The 17,611-nt window shown below is 47.7% G+C and overlaps 1 protein-coding gene across 2 annotated transcripts in view; it reads right to left on the reverse strand.

The window, feature by feature from the left end:
• The window catches only part of PTAFR (platelet activating factor receptor), a 30,745-nt gene extending 15,372 nt beyond the window's left edge, over positions 1–15,373 (reverse strand). Inside the window, exon 1 of one of the 2 annotated variants that reach the window (XM_040466589.1) lies at positions 15,051–15,373. The gene's annotated coding sequence lies outside the window, so the exon portion shown is untranslated. Of the gene's footprint in view, positions 1–7,345; positions 7,985–15,050 lie in introns of those variants that run through there. The other variant, XM_040466584.1, reaches the window with a different exon arrangement.
• Between the last annotated feature and the right edge of the window lie 2,238 nt (positions 15,374–17,611).

Here is a 17,611-nt window from a genome sequence, read left to right on the forward strand (position 1 = left end):
GAACCTGGAGAAAGGACTCCCATCCTCAGCTGAACAAACAAACAGAGGGGAGGGACCACCCAGATCTGGGCAGAAGAAAGTATGTGCTAGTTACTTCCCCAGTAACTGGGCTGGGAAGCTGGGTTTACCAGCCAGACTGGCTCCTAACATTTTGGGGTCATTTGGGGTCAAAAGTACAAAAGTCTACATATTTATAAGCTATAAATCACTCATATCCAAGTTCACGCACATCTCATGCATCAGCAGCTCCTCACAGCACTGCAAGCCTGGGGGAAGTGGGGTGTGGGAGGGACACAGGCTCCAAGTGGGCATTTACACATGAATCCAAAAACTCCTTGCCTTGTGAGGAGGGCCTGACAGGAGGGGATCTGCAGTCGGCCTGCCCTGCGTCGACTTGGGCTCAGGTCATGATCTCGCGGTTTGTGAGTTCGAGCCCCGCGTCAGGCTCTGGGCTGATGGCTCAGAGCCTGGAGCCTGCTTCCGATTCTGTGTCTCCCCCTGCTCTCTGCAACCCGCCCCCCCTCCGTCCGCTCGCGCTCTGTGTCTCTCTGTCTCTCAATAACAAATAAACATTTAAAAAATCTTAATAAAAGAAAGCAAATAAACATTAAAAATATATATATTAAATGCAAAACTCCTAGAAGAAAACGTAAGGAGAAATCTTCATAACACTGGAATGAGCACCAATTACTTGCATATGGCACCAGGACCACAAGAAACAAAAGCAAAAATAGACACATGGGGCTACATCAAACTTGCAAAATGTCTATAGCAAAGGAAACAGTCAACAAAGAAAAAGGCAGCCTACAGAATGGGAGGAAATATTTGCAAACCTTACATTGGATAAGGGGTTAATATTCAGAATATAGAAAGAACTCTTACAACTCAATAACAACAACAAAATAATAATAACTGATTTTAAAATGGAGCCAAGGACTTCAGTAGAGTTTCTCCAAATATGCAAATGGCAAACAAGCACATGAAAATATGCTCAACGCCACTAATCATCAGGGAAACGCAAACGAGAACCTCAACAACATTATCACCTCACACTTGGCAGATGGTCACTATCAAAACGGCAGAAAATAACAAGTGTTAGTAAGGATTTGGAGACGTTGGAATGCTTGCGTACTGTTGGTGGGAATATAGAATGATACAACCGCTATGGAAAACGGTACAAGTTTCCTCAGAAAATTAAAAATAGAACTACCATATGACTCAGAAATCTCACTTGGGTATACTTCCAAAAGAACTGAAAACAAGATCTTGGGTTCAGTCAGGTGTCCAACACTTGATTTCAGCTCAGGTCGTGATCTTACGGTTGTGAGATCGAGCCCCACATTGTGAGCCTGCTTAAGATTCTCTCTCTCTCCCTCTCTCTCTGTCCCTCTCCTCCAAGCTCTCACTCTTTCTCTCAAAAATAAAAAACAGGGGCGCCTGGGTGGCGCAGTCGGTTAAGCGTCCGACTTCGGCCAGGTCACAATCTCGCGGTCCATGAGTTCGAGCCCCACGTCGGGCTCTGGGCTGATGGCTCAAAGCCTGGAGCCTGCTTCCGATTCTGTGTCTCCCTCTCTCTCTCTGCCCCTCCCCCGTTCATGCTCTGTCTCTCTCTGTCCCAAAAATAAATAAAAAACATTGAAAAAAAATTAAAAAAAAAACAAAGGGGCGCCTGGGTGGCTCAGTTTGTTAAGCGTCCAACTTTGGCTCAGGTCACGATCTCGTGGTTTGTGAGTTTGAGCCCCACGTCAGGCTCTGTGCTGACAGCTCAGAGCCTGGAACCTGCTTCGGATACTGTGTCTCCAGCTCTCTCTGCCCCTTCCCTGCTCATACTCTGTCTGTCTGTCTCTCTCTCTCAAAAACAAATAGACATTAAAAAAAATTTTAATAAAAAATAAAATTAAAAACAAAATTAAAACAAACACTTAAAAAAAAGAAAAGAAGAAAACAAGATCTTGAAGAAATATTTGCACACCCACGTTCATAGCAGTACTACTCACAATACCAACAGGTGGAAGCCACCCGAATGTTCATCGACAGATGAATGGGTAAACAAAATGTAATCTGTATGTACAATGTACTACTATACAGCCTAAATCCTAAGGCGTCTGAGTGTCAGTTGGTTAAGCGTCCGACTTTGGCTCAGGTCATGATCCCATGATTCATGGGTTCAAGCCCTGTGTCGGGCTCTGTGCTGACGGCTCAGAGCCTGGAGGCTGCTTTGGATTCTGTGTCCCCCCCCCCCCGCCTCTCCCCCACTCACTCTCTCTCTCCCTCAAAAATAAAAATTAAAAAAAAAATTTTAAATGGCAGATACTGAATGATTCCACTTATATGTAGTATCTAAAGTAATCAAACTCATAGGAACGGAAAACAGAATGGTGGTTGCCAGGGACTGAGGAAGGAGAAACAGGGTGTAGAGTTTCAGTCAGGCAAGATAGAAAAGTTCTAGAGACCTGTTGTACAATAATGTACATATAGTTAATAACATTGTAATGTGTACTCAAAAATTATTAAGAAGGGAAGTTTATGTTATGTGTTTTTTACCACAATAAAAAAAAAACAATTTTAATGGGCCCAAGCAATGGCAGATTTGAAAGTACATTGCATATTCTTAACTTGGAATCATAGGGCCCAGCTTTATGACCTACTGCTGTATAACTTTGGCAAAACTGTTGACCATCTCTGGGCCTCATCTGTGGAATGGGACAATAACATATCTGCCTTATGGAGCTGTTGTAAGCATCCAGTGAGATAAAGGATACAAAGTGGAAAGAACAGTGATTAAGACTACAGACTCTGGGGGCGCCTGGGTGGCGACTTCGGCTCAGGTCATGATCTCTCGGCCGTGAGTTCGAGCCCCGCATCGGGCTCTGTGCCGACAGCTCAGAGCCCGGAGCCTGTTTCAGATTCTGTGTCTCCCTCTCTCTCTGCCCCTCCCCTGTTCATGCTCTGTCTCTCTCTGTCTCAAAAATAAATAAACATTAAAAAAAAAAATTAAAAAAAAAAAAAGACTACAGACTCTGATCAGACAATCCTGGGTTCGAATTCTGCCTGTGTCTTGTCTCATCTTGTGACCATCGTCAAGCACATCACCCTCTGAGCCTCAGGTCCTTCCCCTGTAAATGGAGCTGACGATATTCCAAGCACATATCTTCCCAGAGTGGTGTGAATATTCAATGAATAATACGTGTAACGTGCTTGGCACCATTCACGGTATTCACCGTCAACGGCTTTTCTGTTGTGACTGGGAACCAGACATATCTCGTTAAGGCAGCTGGTGGCAGTTGGCAAAATGCTGTCAGCTGATTCTTAAGATAATTAATTTAACCTCCAATGGGCCTCTCGTTACTCATCTGTCAAAATAAAAATAAGAAGTAGCAGAAGAAGAATGCCTAGTTCATAGTGTTGTTATAAGGATTGAATAGAAAATACCTGATTCATGATAAAAGCTCAAGGAATGTTGGCTATTGTCAGTCTTACTTCTCGACCCGCTCCCTCCCCCCTCCCCACAGAGTTAGAGGTTCCATAGAGGTTCCATGACACAACACATCAGACTGCATTATAATGGATGTTGGTTTCTTTTTCCTTTGGGTTGGGAATTCCCTGGGTTCAAGACTTCTGACATTTCACCAGTATGTACGGTAGGGTCTCCTCCACAGCAAACATTCAAGGAACATCTGCTAATACACACACACACACACACACACACACACACAGAGTCACATTTTGTCCTTCACCTTTCACTTCCAAAACCTCACCTACCAGCCTCAATCACTACCAGCCCTTAGATTCCCTGGGGTCTCTAAAACAAGATAGTTTAATTGTTTCCCTTCTGTGAGTCCTACTTTTTTCATGTAGAAAATGACAATAATACCAGCACTGACCTCACAGGATAGCCCTGAGGTTGAAGGCAGATAAATCTCTAACGAACGTGCTTGGCATATAGTAAGTGCTCAGTAAGTAAGTTACTTCTATTCTGACCTCCCCTGTTGCTTGACATTTGGGCCCTGGCCTGGCCATGCTGCCATACTCTTTAAAGAGTCCCCTTGTGGAGTGGTTTCACTACCATTTCTCCAAGAAGCAGAGGATTTGAAGGGGGAAATTAAGGGAGCAAGTGTCCTGACCTCTCATGAATTCTGCGCTGGGCTCCCCACAGTTTTTAATTCAAGGAGTCCAGCACCATGCTGGGTACATTTATGGATGAATGAATGGAATTCTTTGTCCAGAAGAGGTCAGGGACAGGGTATAGGGCCCTAGAGGCGGGGCTGGTCTGGGTGCCAGATATTCCCAATTTCCCTTCTCACAGAGGGCCCTTCCCTGACCCCAGGAATATATATTGTGCTGGTGAGTCTCAGTCTCTGCTCAGCTGGTCTAAGACATCCTTGTGGAGTTGAGGGACCCTGAACCTGGCCTGGTTCTTTCTTTCTGACTCCCAAATGCCCAGAGGGTATATGTGAGTCCCCCTCCTTCCTCCTCGCTTCTGGGAAGTAGGCCAGGGCAGGGAGGAGGGAGTGAGATGTACTTCTCCTGTGGGCTTCCCCAGTGCTTCCGTTATACCAGGAATCCCACCAAAGGACTATGCCTCCCAGCCTGGGCGCTCCTGAGTCCTGCTGGTGCCCTCGTGGGTACCCGGGGCCTGGCCCAAGGGAAAACATAGGGTACAGGGCATAGGCCTCAAGGTCACACAGACCAGGATCGTCATCGGGTCTGTTCTTTCCTAGTTGTGGTTTGGCTCTCAGGGCCTCCTCCCTTTCTTCATTTGCAAAAGGGTGATAATAAAGCCTTCCTCAGCAGGTCGTTGTAAGAACAGAATGAAGCAATCTACACAAGTGGTGATTGCTCAGTAACTGTGAGCGCCTCCCCAGCCCTCAGAAAATGCTTATTGAATGAATGAATGAATGAATGAATGAATGAACAAATCAGCCATGCACCAAACCGGCAGCAACCAGGGGTAGCTGAAGAGAGATCGCAGGACTCGGATCTGGACCCTGGACTCTGGCCTCAGCCACGCCTCCCACCACCTTGAGCGAGTGAGTCTCTTCCCTGCTCTGAGCCTTGTGATATGTATCTAAAAAGTGGTGGGGGCAGGGGCAACCTCAAGCATTGTTGTAAAAAGAAAGTAAGATGGTTAGGAGTGATAAAGGGTTCAGAAACAGTAAAGCACTTGATAAATTAAAATGGACTTTATGAACTATAAAGGGGCCCGCACAGATGTTTGATGTGCTTCTCCCATCAGCCAACTGAGCTTAGCACCAAAAGCAGGCCCTAAGTAAGGGCCCCCCTCCTGCAGAACTGAGGTGGGGAGGGATTGCAAATGGTAGTCTTCCCCTCATATAGTCTCTCTCTCTCTCTCTCTCTCTCTCTCTCTCTCTGGATCCTCTTTGGCTGAAGACACAAAGGAAGAAAGGTACACCAACCTTGCCGCTGGTTTGCTTAGTGATTCTGCTTCTGGGAACTGCTGGGTTGTACCAGACCCCCCTGCAGGTTGCTCATGCCACAGACACATGCGACTGTAGCCAGAGCCAACTCCCCAGGCCACATCACACAACCACAGGCACACGTGCACACACAAAGATTCACCAGAGACTTCTCTCCCCTCCCACCATGCTGCCAAGGAACCCAGTGGTGACTGGTCAGAGAGGTGGCTGGGCTGCGGACCCAGCATTTGCCCTTCTGGGAATGGGCTCCATCCCTACCCCCGACACACTGCCACGGGACCAGTCAGGGAGTGCTCCCATGGCACGGCTCAGCTGGTGGCCCCTCCTGAGCCAACCCTCACGGGGCTGGGGGAGATAGGGAGTAGGAGGGGCTGCTACGGACAAAGAGGAGAACCCCCTTCTCCTCACAGGCCTAGGGTGCAGAATTGAGAGTCTGACTGTAAAAGGACAGTCAGACAGGATCCCAGACTTTCATCACACCCCTTCCCACCCCAATACCAATCAGGAGCAGAAACTCCATCCTGGAGGCTCATTTTGTCACTAATGCCATAGGCTATATAATTCCTTGCCCAAACCTTCATTGGACAGATGGGAAAACTGAGGCCCCAAGAAGAGAAAAGATTTGCCCTAGGTGACAACAGGATCGGGGGCAGAACTGGGGCCAGATGCTGGGCCTCCGGCTTGCTGTCCTTCCTAAGTACGACATGGTACTTTATCACTCATCTATTCATTCATATTCTAAGATTATACTACTCACCAAACTCTGGGCGAAGGGTAAGGATAAGACAATGAACAAAAATTCCTCATCTGTAAGGCATTTAGAGTAAGGATTATGGTGTCGGCAGTAACACACTGGTTCATTTTTGTGCAGCATGTTACGACTGACAAAGCATTTTCCCACCCAGCCTCTTACTTTATCCTCCTCCACAAACCCAAAGGTCAGTACTCTGAACCCCAATCTACAAAGGAGGAAAGTGACGCTCCTGAGTTGCCCAAGGTCCCAATCTGTAAACAACAGCTAAAGTCAAAATCCTGGCTGCCCACCCCAGGCCCAGGGCCATTTTCTTCATGGCCAGAGCAGACTTCTTTCTTTGGTTGGGCACCTAAAGGCAGGGACATCTTTCTCTTTACACACACACACACACACACACACACACACACGCCAAGTATCTGGAACACAGCTGCATATTCAATCAGAGCAAATTCAGAGCTGCCTGAATGCTTACAGAGAGATTCTACTGGTTCCCTCATCCTTTACAGATGAGCAAGTGTCTGGACAACAACCCCAGTTCTACCAAGCCCATCTCTGGACCTCCTGCCAGCAAAGGACAAGGGGAGACCGGCTTGTGCCCTGTCCCTACCACCTGGGACCTGTTGTGGGAAACCGGTTGTGAGCCAGGCCCTCTGTACAAATAACCTGGGTCTCTTCATCATCCCCTAGGAATGCCTAGAAGCTCGTGAGTTCTTAAATGCCCAGCCCTGTAACATGCCCTCTACGTCTCCAGACATTCCCACTGGGGAGACAGCATCGTCCCCATTCGACAAGGCAGGAAAATGCAGGGAGGCAGCACCACTTGCCCAAGGTCACACAGCTAGTCAAGTAGATGGCATCTGGCTCTCTGAGACCTAGACAGCTCCCTGTCATCACCATTATCAGCTCCCAGTGAGGTCTCTGAGGTCACTTCAGCACTGCCTTGGCCTCAGACAACCAAAGAAGGGACCTGGATCTCCTGGCAAGTTTGGTCACGAAGACTCCTTTCTAAACACGACCAAGACTCTGGGCCCGAGGAAGATGCCGAAACACCCGTTTGCTTAGGCGCAGGCCAGGGGCAGGACCTCAGTCTCCCGAGTACATTTTCACGTGCCTCCCCCTTGCTCAGCCACAGCGGGGACCCCACCCCCCTTACCTGTATCAGGAACAGTGGCTGCAGCAGCGGAATCTGAGCGTCTGTCTGTAGACCCAGCCTCTGTGCTATCTGGAAATTGCAGAAGTGAGGAAACAGAACACACCATTGCCAAGTCACCCCCCCGGAGGAAATACTGTGACCCTGGGGCTCCTCCAACAGATGGTATGGGAACCTCCACGCGGGGTCACTGGGCCCCGGCCACTGCTCAGAGGGTTGTCACAGAGCCAGGGGCAGGGTGGGGCATGGGCAGTGACCAGCATGCCAGGCAGCTGGGATAAGAGAGAGGAAACAGAAAGTGAGAGAGCATACTCTTAGGAGAGAAAGAAACAGCATGAGAGCGAGGAAGAGAGAAGTGAGTGACCAAGCAAACGGGAGAGGGAGAGAGGGGGGACAATCAGGAAAGTGAGAGATGGGAGGAGAGAGGCACACAGAGAAAGGCAGACGGATGTAAACACAGACAGAGAGCGTGAGAGGAATGAGGAGACACGAGGGCAGGAACCAAGGGAATTAAAGGAGAACGTGATGAGACAGACAGTGAGCGTGTTCCTGGTGCCCGTGCGTGTACATCTGCGTGTCTGTGGATGGGTGTGAGGGAAAAAAATGAAAGAAAGGCGGAGGGAGAGACAGCTAGAACACGAAGAGGGAGAAGGGAGGAGCTCATGAGCGCTGCCGTGGTCAGTGGCGTGACTGGGCTGGGCATCGCTGGTCACCAAGAAGCACCAAGCCCGAGGAACCCACGGGGACAGCGTGCTGAGGGGCTGTAGGAGGGAGCGGGCGCCCCAAGACCCTGAGCAGGAGTTTGGCACTGTGCCAGGTCAGGGGAGTGAGTGAGGGTGAATAGGTGTGGGCAACCGACTGGGGGAACGCAGATGAGTTTGTGAATGTGAGTGCGTGCGTGCTCGTGTACCTGTGTGCGTGAGAAAGTCAGTTGGGTGGAAGCTTTGTGTGGACGTAAGTGAGAGATGAGCCAGCGCTCCCTGCCTCAGTTTCCAGTCCATTTACCCACTCATTCATTCAATCAGGAAATTACTAAGTACGCCCAGGCACCAGGCACTGTAGAAGACCCTACCTACAAAAGCAAGGTGCTCACGTATCAGCCAAACCCAACACCCTCCTACACAGAGAGGGAAGCAGGCCTAGACGGGACGAGGGTCTCAAAGCGAGGCAGGTGCAAAGCAGAGCCAGCAGAGGCTCCTGCCTCGCCATTCAGGATCCAGCCTCAGCTCCACACTGCGTGACTGGGCTGGCTTCCTCCTGCCGACTGGGACCCTGCAACTGTACCTTATCAAAGCCACAAATGCATCTCAAAGGACAAATCGCTTTTAACGTGTGCCTCAGCCCTGAAGAACTAGAGCCAAAAGTCTGCCCCTGCCCCAGCTCCATCCCCATCACACACAGGCAGACACGTTCACACCTCTTCCATATATAAGCCTTGCACGCTCACGTACCCTCAATGCACACTATCGTGCAGACGCCAACTTACAATCGCATCCCTCCACTCCCATGTGCACTCAGACACTCAGGTGCCTAGGTCTGTCACCCCTCACTCATACCTGCCTGGTTACGTCTTTCCTCATGCCCATTCACATACGCTTCACATTCACCCGCCACACTCACTCGCCTCACATCCCAGCATGCGGTCCGGGCCTCCTGTTAGGAACTTTGAAGAGGCCCCGTTTGGCCATCCCTCCCCAGCTCCCATAGAGGCATCTTGAGTCTTGAGTGCCCTGAGACACAAGAGACCATGGTCTGCTCACTGCATTGCCAAGGCCCTAGCTCTGCTCCCCAACTCAGATCCTCTTTCCCTGAAGTGGCTTCACCTTCTCAGCCATCCTCCATCCCCCACACGCCATGAGAGACATCAGCCCGGAAGGACCTCCAGGATCAACCAGCCCCACCCCTCCCACCATCTGACCACAGACTCTAATTTGTGTCAAATTGGATTTGACTCTGGATTTGTGTCAAATCCAGAACTATTTGGCTCGGCCATGTTTTTCAACAGTCCTTTATTCGTGTTCTTGTGATAGATGTTTCAGGACCTCTTTTGACATGATCAATAAGCAGGGTAGGTAGGCAGGTAGGTAGGTAACATTTTATTCCTCATTTTTTCTCACACCCACATCCATTATGTTAGCAAATTTGGTCGGTTCTACATATAAACCTGAATCTAATCAAGCCTCGGGGAACACTAGGTAAGTGTATTTGGGACCTGTGTGTACTATCGTTTTTTGGGTTTTTTTTAAGTAATCTCTACACCCAACGCGGGGCTCAAACTCACAACCCCGAGAGCAATAGCCGCACACTCCACCGACCGAGCCAGCCTTATACCCCCTCTGTGTACTATCTTTGCAACTTCCCATGAATCTACGATTATTTCAAAAATTTTTTTAATGTTTATTTATTTTGAGGGAGAGAGAGACAGAGTGTGAGAAAGGGAGGGTCAGAGAGAGAGGGAGACACAGAATCCGAAGAAGGCTCCAGGCTCTGAGCTGTTAGCATGGAGCCCGACGCGGGGCTCGAACTCATGAACCATGAGATCATGACCTGAGCCAAAGCTGGACGCTCAACCGACTGAGCCACCCAGGCACCCCAAATCTACGATTATTTCCAAATAAAGGGTTAAAAATAATAACTAAAAATCCACACAAAAGAACACAGTGGAAAGGGACTCAAGAGGAGCGTGCTTAAGGAATAATAAAAGTGCTAACAATAATAATCCAATGCTATTTAACACATGGTGGGCATTTACTGTGTTTCAGGCAGTTGTACCCTATGTAATTGCTTTATACATGTTATTGTGTATGTCCTTACCATATTCCTCTGAAGTAGGTGCATTCATCATTATCTCCAATTTAGAGACAAGGAAATTGAGGCAAACAGAAGCTGAGTAGCTTGCCAAAGTCACCCAGCTTGTATGTGGCAGAACTAGAATTTGAACCTAGATAATCTGGCCTCGGAGTCCATTCTAGATCTTAACCACCATGCTGGAGTGTGAATAAATGGGGACCAGAAAAAAAATGTTAAGAATAAAATAAAAACATATATCAGGGTACTGAAAAGAGATGCACACTCAAATGGGCAATCTGAGGGAAAAGGGACCACTTAAAGAGGTGAGGGCAGGGCTAGAGAACCAAAAGGAACCCTGTAGTCCTCCAAGGCTCCCAAGAGCGGGTGCCTTCACCGTCTGAAAGGCTGGAGAGGGAGAAGTTCTGGAACCCAAGGGTAGCTATTTGGAGAGGGCTGCCAGGCAGGGGCTGTGGCCTTGGGTAAGAAGTTGCGGTAGTCCCCCAATGACTGATCTCTTGCCAGTGCCTCCCCTTGGACTCCCCCGGAGTCCAACCAGAAGCAAGGGATAAGGGTAACGTAGTCCATACAAATCAGCCTCCGGAGGCACAGAGTGGGGTGGAGAAGCAAGATCTAGAGGGCAAAACAGAAGATATCCAGGACAGACAGATCTGAGAAAATCAGGGAGAATTTAACATGGACAGGATTTTAGATGATTCTAAGGAATTATTGTTAATTTTATTAAGTGATAATGGTGGTGTGGTTATATAAGAAACTATTCATATATGTGGAAATATTTGGAAGTGAAGTTACAGGGAATTGCTTTAAAATATTACAGCAAAATAAGGAGAAGAGAGGAAGGAAGGGGAATGGGAAGGATGGAATGGGGGAAAGAGAGAGGAGAAGGAAGGATGGAAAAAGGGAAGGAAGGAAGGAAGGGAAGGAGGGAGGGAGGGAGGGAGGAAAATAATGCGGCAAAATATTGAATCTAGGTAATGGGTGTCGAAGCGGGCTGAATAATGACCCTCAAAGGTATCAGGTCCTAATCCTTGGAACATGTAACTGTTACTTTATATGCCAAAGATTTTTCAGGTGTTGTTAAATTAATGCTCCTGAGATGGGGAGATCATCCTGAATAATCCAAATGAGCCTTAATCCAATCACAAGTATCTGTATAAGAAAGAAGCTAAGGGAAATTTGATTACAGACTGAAGAGAAGGCAATGCGGCCACAGAGGCGGGGTGACATGGCCACGAGCCAGGAATGCTGGTAGCCACCAGGCACTGGAAAACAGACTCAGTCCTAGAGCCTCTGCAGGGAACACACAGCCCTGCTGACTCCCTACCCATTGATACTGATTTTGGACTTCTGGCCTCTAGAACTGTTAAGAGAATAAACGTGTGTTTATTGCGGTCATTTGGTTTTTTTTGTGTGTTTTTTTGGGTTTTTTTTGTTTTTTTTTTAATTTTTCTTTTTTCAACCTTTATTTATTTTTGGGACAGAGAGAGACAGAGCATGAACGGGGGAGGGGCAGAGAGAGAGGGAGACACAGAATCGGAAACAGGCTCCAGGCTCTGAGCCATCAGCCCAGAGCCTGACGCGGGGCTCGAACTCACGGACCGCGAGATCGTGACCTGGCTGAAGTCGGACACTTAACCGACTGCGCCACCCAGGCACCCCTATTGCGGTCATTTGTGACAGCAGCTACAGGAAATGAATACAGGTATATAGAGACTTATTTTACTCTTCCCTCTCTTTTTGTGTCTGTTTAAAAACCTTTCTAATAAAGTTGGTGTGGCACACAGCCAAATCATAACGCTACCTACGAAGTAGTGTTGCCAAGGAAATAGAATCAGCAAGTTCAACCACCAGTTTACTGGAAACACAGAAAAGGACCGGATCATAGGGATACACTCAGCAAACTCAGACAAGAGAAAATGTAAACGACCTGGCCTCCTCAACAAATACATATTTTTAATTTTATTTATTTATTTTGAGAGAGAGAATGATCAGGGGAGGGGCAGAGAGAAAGGGAGAGAGAGGATCCCAAGCAGGCTCCGCACTGTCAGCAACGCCCAATGCGGGGCTCAAACTCCCGAACTGTGAGATCATGACCTGAGCTGAAATCAAGAGTCAGACACCTAACCGACTAAGCCACCCAGGCAGCCCTAAATACATTTAACTTAAACTTTAAATGATAAATAGATAGATAGATGATAGATGATAGATAGATAGATAGATAGATAGATAAATGATAAATAGACAGACGTATATAGATGGATGGATGGATCCAAAATCTGACCACTTTGAACCATCTCCAGTGCTTTGGCCCTGGTCCAAGCCACCATCATCCCTCACTAGATGTAGCCCCTCACTGGTCTCCCTTCCACCCTTGCACCCCCTTTAATCTGTTCTCAATACGGCTGTGCAGTTGAACCTTTATACATCAGTCAGATCACATCCTTTCTCCGCTCAAGGAGGAAGGGCCCTGTAAGGCTTGACCTCATCTCCTACTTCTTTCTCCCCACCTTTTAGTCACACTGGCCCTTCTCCTCCACCTCAACACACTGGGCACATTCCTGCTTGGAGCTTTTGCACCTCCTGTGCTCTCTGCCTAGAACATTCTTCCCCAGACACTCAGAGTTATTCAAATGCCACTTTCTCAATGAGGACTTTCCTGATAACCCCAATAAATTGCAGCCATCCCCCAGCATGCCCTAGGCCCCTATCCTGCTTTCTTTTCCTCCACAGCACTTATCTAACACACCATATATTTTAGTTGTTTACTTTGCTCATTATCTGACTCTCGACTAAATTGTAAGTTCCTTGAGAGCAGGAATTTATTTGTAGATACTGATGCAAATCATCGGCAATTCATTAGGGAAAAAATAATAATAAAATTAGATCCTTATCTCACACTATGTCCAGAATTAAATTCCAACTGGCATAAAGACCTAATTATGAAAAGCAAAATACGAAGAGTTTTGGGGGAAAAAAGTAGAGGAAAATATCTTTATGATATAAGGGTCAAGGAAAATTTTTTTTAATTAAGACATAGAAATTATAAATAACAAAGAAAAGTTGGATAAATCTGACCACATAAAGTTTAAAACTGTGTACATCAAAACAAAACTGTGTACATCAAAAGATATGATAAAAAGAGGAAGACACAAGTCACAGACCAGTAGAAAATATTTGCAATACATGTAACAAAGGATTTTCAAGCATAATATAATATAAATTCCTTCAAATCAGTAACTTAGAGACAAGACCAATAGAAAAATGGGTCAAGAAAGGAGGAGGCAATTGACAGAAGAAAAAGCCTGAATGGCTACGAAACATAAAATATAATCAGCAGGAGTAACTGGGTGGCTCAGTCAATTAAGCGTCTGACTTCGGCTCTGCTCATGATCGCATAGTTCATGACTTTGGGCCCTGCATCGGGCTCTGCACTGAGAGTGAGGAGCCCACGTGGGATTCTCTCTCTCTCTCTCTCCCTCTCTCTGACTGTCCCCCATGCACGTGGGCATGCATGTGAGTGCCCCCCCTCTCTAAATAGATGAAAAAACTTAAAAAAAAATATATGATCGGCATTTCAGGCAGTCAGGAGTTCAGATTAAAACAACCAACCACCAGATTGGAAAAAATTAAAGTCTGCCAATTCCAAGTATCAGGGAGGATGTAGAACAACGGAAACTCTGATTGTGCTGCTAAAAAGATAGTACAAAAGGCACTACATCTTGGAAATTGACTTTATAACAGAGTTGAAAATATGCACATCCTTCCTAGGTATACACCAGAAATATTAATATTTCCTGTATACAAGGAAACGTATATTTGCACGTTTTCGCGATACAATCCTGTGCATATGTTGAAGTGAACAGAGCCACATATAACAACACGAACAATAAACGAATAAAGCAAGGATAAATACAGCATGATACCATTTCTTAAAACTATGACTGCCGGTGGACACAATACATATGCATTGATATAGAAAAACAAATTCAGGATATGATTATCTCTGGGGAGGGAGGGAGAGAGCAGGACCGGTGAGGTACACAGGGGGCTATTACACCTGTATGTTCTGTTTAATTGGTGGCAGGTGCAAAGGTGTTTGTCATATTTATGCATACAAGTCAAGAAACATGCCCCATCATATATGGAGATTTACCGGAAGGTTACAGCGATTAAGACAGATGTTATAAGCACACAGGCAGATAATTAGTGCCAATGAACAGACTAGAGAAAGAGTCTCTGGAGGCAGGGATTACCACAAAACCAGAGACCTCTGGGAGCCAAAAAGTAACTTGGGCAGTATGTTCCTTCTGAGACCCCTTTCTGTGATGCCAGCCCTGATGCCCAGCGGCCCTGAATTCTCCTTCCTCCTCACTATAACCTCAGTTTCTCTCTCTGCTTCTCTCTGGCTCTCCTGAGCACGTGCGCCATCTCTTGTTCTCCCTCAGACTTTGGGAGGTGGAGTCCCACCCTGCCATTCAACAACTGGGCCGCCCGAGCCTCAGATTCTTCATCTATACAGTGAGGACGGCACCACTAGGCTCACACAGGGATCAGGTCTGCTAAGGACAGACATGTATGGGCAGCTGGTCCCCATGCTCCTCTTTCCTCTTCCTCCTCTTCCCCCATGTCCTCTCCTTCCCTGGTCAGGCTGAGTCCCACCTGCTCTCACTCTCCAGCCTGGGCCTACCTGCAACAGCACACCCGCTCCCCTCCCCCGGACAGCCTCACCGCCTCACCACACACCTTGCACTGCATCTGAAAGGAAGCCTCAGGGGGGGGTGGCCAGGGCCCTCAAGGGTTCAATCTATTGAATCTTGAACTTGCTTATTTGCTACCTCTTTAAAATATAGAAAAAAATTCATTAAAAATAAAAAGAAGTAGACTCTGGGGTCAGACTTACCTATGTCTAAATTCCGTTGTTTTCTCCTGGCTGTGGGATATTGGGCAAGTTTCTTAACCTCTCTGAGCCTATTTATATCAAAACATAGCTTTAAAACAAGAATAATAGTATATACTTCATAAAGGAAGTGCATAATGAAATAATGCTTGTAAAAGCATTGGGTATGATCTTTGACCCACAGTGGTCATGTGATGAGTGCTAGCTAGCTTTTTTTTTTTTTTTTTTTTTTAATACCAGCTTCTGCGGAGTCCCAGAGTCATCAGCAAGCAGCACTCAGACAGCTAGGACAGTGGCCTCTCCCATCATGCTCCATGATGTGGCCAGGACCCCTAGCATTTTTTTCCCACCCCACTCATCCCCTCCACGATGCACAAGCAGGACCCATGGTAGAAAGTTAAAAGTGGGGACGGTCCCAGCCCCTGTTCCAGCTAAGCAGCAGCACCCAAACGTCCTGGGGACCTGTCTGGGGATGACAAGAGTTTCTGTGATATGTACATGTGGTTGCATTGATGTGTGTGTTCGTGTGTGTAGGAGGGATGTTTGTGTGTCTGTGTGGAGTAGGTTTCTTTGTAGCAAGGGAGCAGGGGGTCTTTCGCCTCTGGGCTTGTTGTGTCCTGCAAAGATTCACGTGTCGTGTCTGCCAGTGCTGACATCCCTGTTGTGTGTCTGCAAAGATGTGCGTTGCATCCTGTGGGCAACAATATACATCATATGAGGGGCAACTGTCAATTGTGACACTTTGCATATTGTGCGTAGTGAAGGGTCATGGGTTCTATCAGTAGCTGTGTGTTACATTATTTGTGAAGGGCCATGAACTAGGTCTGTGGGTGATGAGGGTCTGTTCTGTGTGATATGTGTGAATGCTACATCTGTTGGCGATTGGGTGTTAAATGTCTACGAGGAGTGAAAGGATGTGTGCTGTGCGGTGACAAAAGAAAGTTGTGTGTTTATTGGGGATGTGCCGGTGGGAGAAAAGTCAGTCGTAACCAAGCTCTGCGGACCCCTCCAGAGCCTGAACACCCTCACAGATTCCACGGGGCAGCCAGACAAAGCAGGCAAACCTGGCCCCCTCACCCAGGTCACCAGACTCTTACCTGAGAAACAGCAGAAACGGTGGTCTAGGGGGTGACAACAAAGCTGAGGAAAAGATGGAGGGCACTAAAAGCATGTTTCCTGGTCAGTTTCTCGGAGAACCCAGGAAGTGGGGTAGAGAGTAGGGAGGAAGCAGAAGGCAGGCCTAGACCTAAGTACGTGACTCACTTTACGCTCCAATCCCCCATTCAACAGCTGAATAAAGAATTAGGGGAGGCCTGCCTGCAGGCTCCGCTGGGCAGGGCATAATGCAAGGAAGACAACTCCTTGGGTGGGGCCCCAACCCCAAAGACACTGGGAATACCCACGTCTAGCCAGGGAATCTCTCTGTATGTCAGCTCAGCCAACAACATGGGGCTGGTCCATCCGATGTGGAGCGCCTCTGGGAGTAAGGGTTGGGCTTGGGCTGGCAGAGAAGGAATTGGGTCCCTTGACTGTCCCCTGACCTCCATGCCTTTATTCATGCTTCCCTCGCTCTCTCTGCCTGGCTGCCTCCTGATCACTCTTTAAGACTGCTCTGGGGGCACCTGGGTGGCTCAGTGGGTTGAGCATCCATCTCTGGCTCCGGTCATGATCTCATGGTTTGTGAGTTTGAGCCCCACATCAGGCTCACTGCTGTCAGTGCAGGGCCCGCTTCTGATCCTCTGTCCCCCTCTCTCTCTGCTCCTCCCCCACCACTCCCCGACTCGTGCCCTCTCTCAAAAATAAGTAAACCTTAAAAGGAAAAAAAAAAAAAAAAAAGATCCAGCTGCCTCTCCTCAACCTGAATCCATCATAGTTTTCAGGGAGACCAAAGACTGTCTTTTCACCAAGCTTCCCAGGTGTTCTCAATTCTCTGCTCTTTCACTGAATGGCTTAGAGCAGTCACACCGGACAAGAGGGCCAAGGATCACTACCCACTGTGCACAGCCCTGTGCCAGGCATCTGTTTTCCCTGATCTCCTTAACCCTCAGGGCAACAAGTTTAAGAGAAGAGGAAGCAGAGGCTCGGAGAAGGTTCAAGGCAACAGTCTCTGATGCCAAATACGGGCCTGTTGCCTCCACTTACAAGGTTGGTTCTTTTTTTTTTTTTTTTAATGTTTATTTATTTTTGAGACAGGAGTGACACAGCACGAGCAGGCGAGGGGCAGAGAGAGAGGGAGACACAGAATCCGAAGTGGGCTCCAGGCTCTGAGCAGTCAGCACAGGGCCCGACTCGGGGCTCGAACTCACAAGCTGTGAGATCATGACCTGAGCTGAAGTCGGATGCCCAACCCACTGAGCCACCCAGGCACCTCGGTTCTTTTTACAATAAACAGGATCTCACTAGAATTCATAGGACAGGAATGAAGAAAGTATTTTTACCCTCCTTTTACCAAAGAGGAGGAAGCTAAAGCCCAGAAGGGGGAAGTGGGGTGCCAGGATTTACAAAGCTTAGTGGAAGAGCAGACACTTGATAAGGTGGCTCCAAGCCCTTTCTGTGCTCATGCC

Source organism: Herpailurus yagouaroundi, unplaced genomic scaffold (assembly GCF_014898765.1).
Source record: "Herpailurus yagouaroundi ecotype Mexico unplaced genomic scaffold, PumYag 77, whole genome shotgun sequence".
Taxonomy (NCBI): Eukaryota; Metazoa; Chordata; class Mammalia; order Carnivora; family Felidae; genus Herpailurus; species Herpailurus yagouaroundi.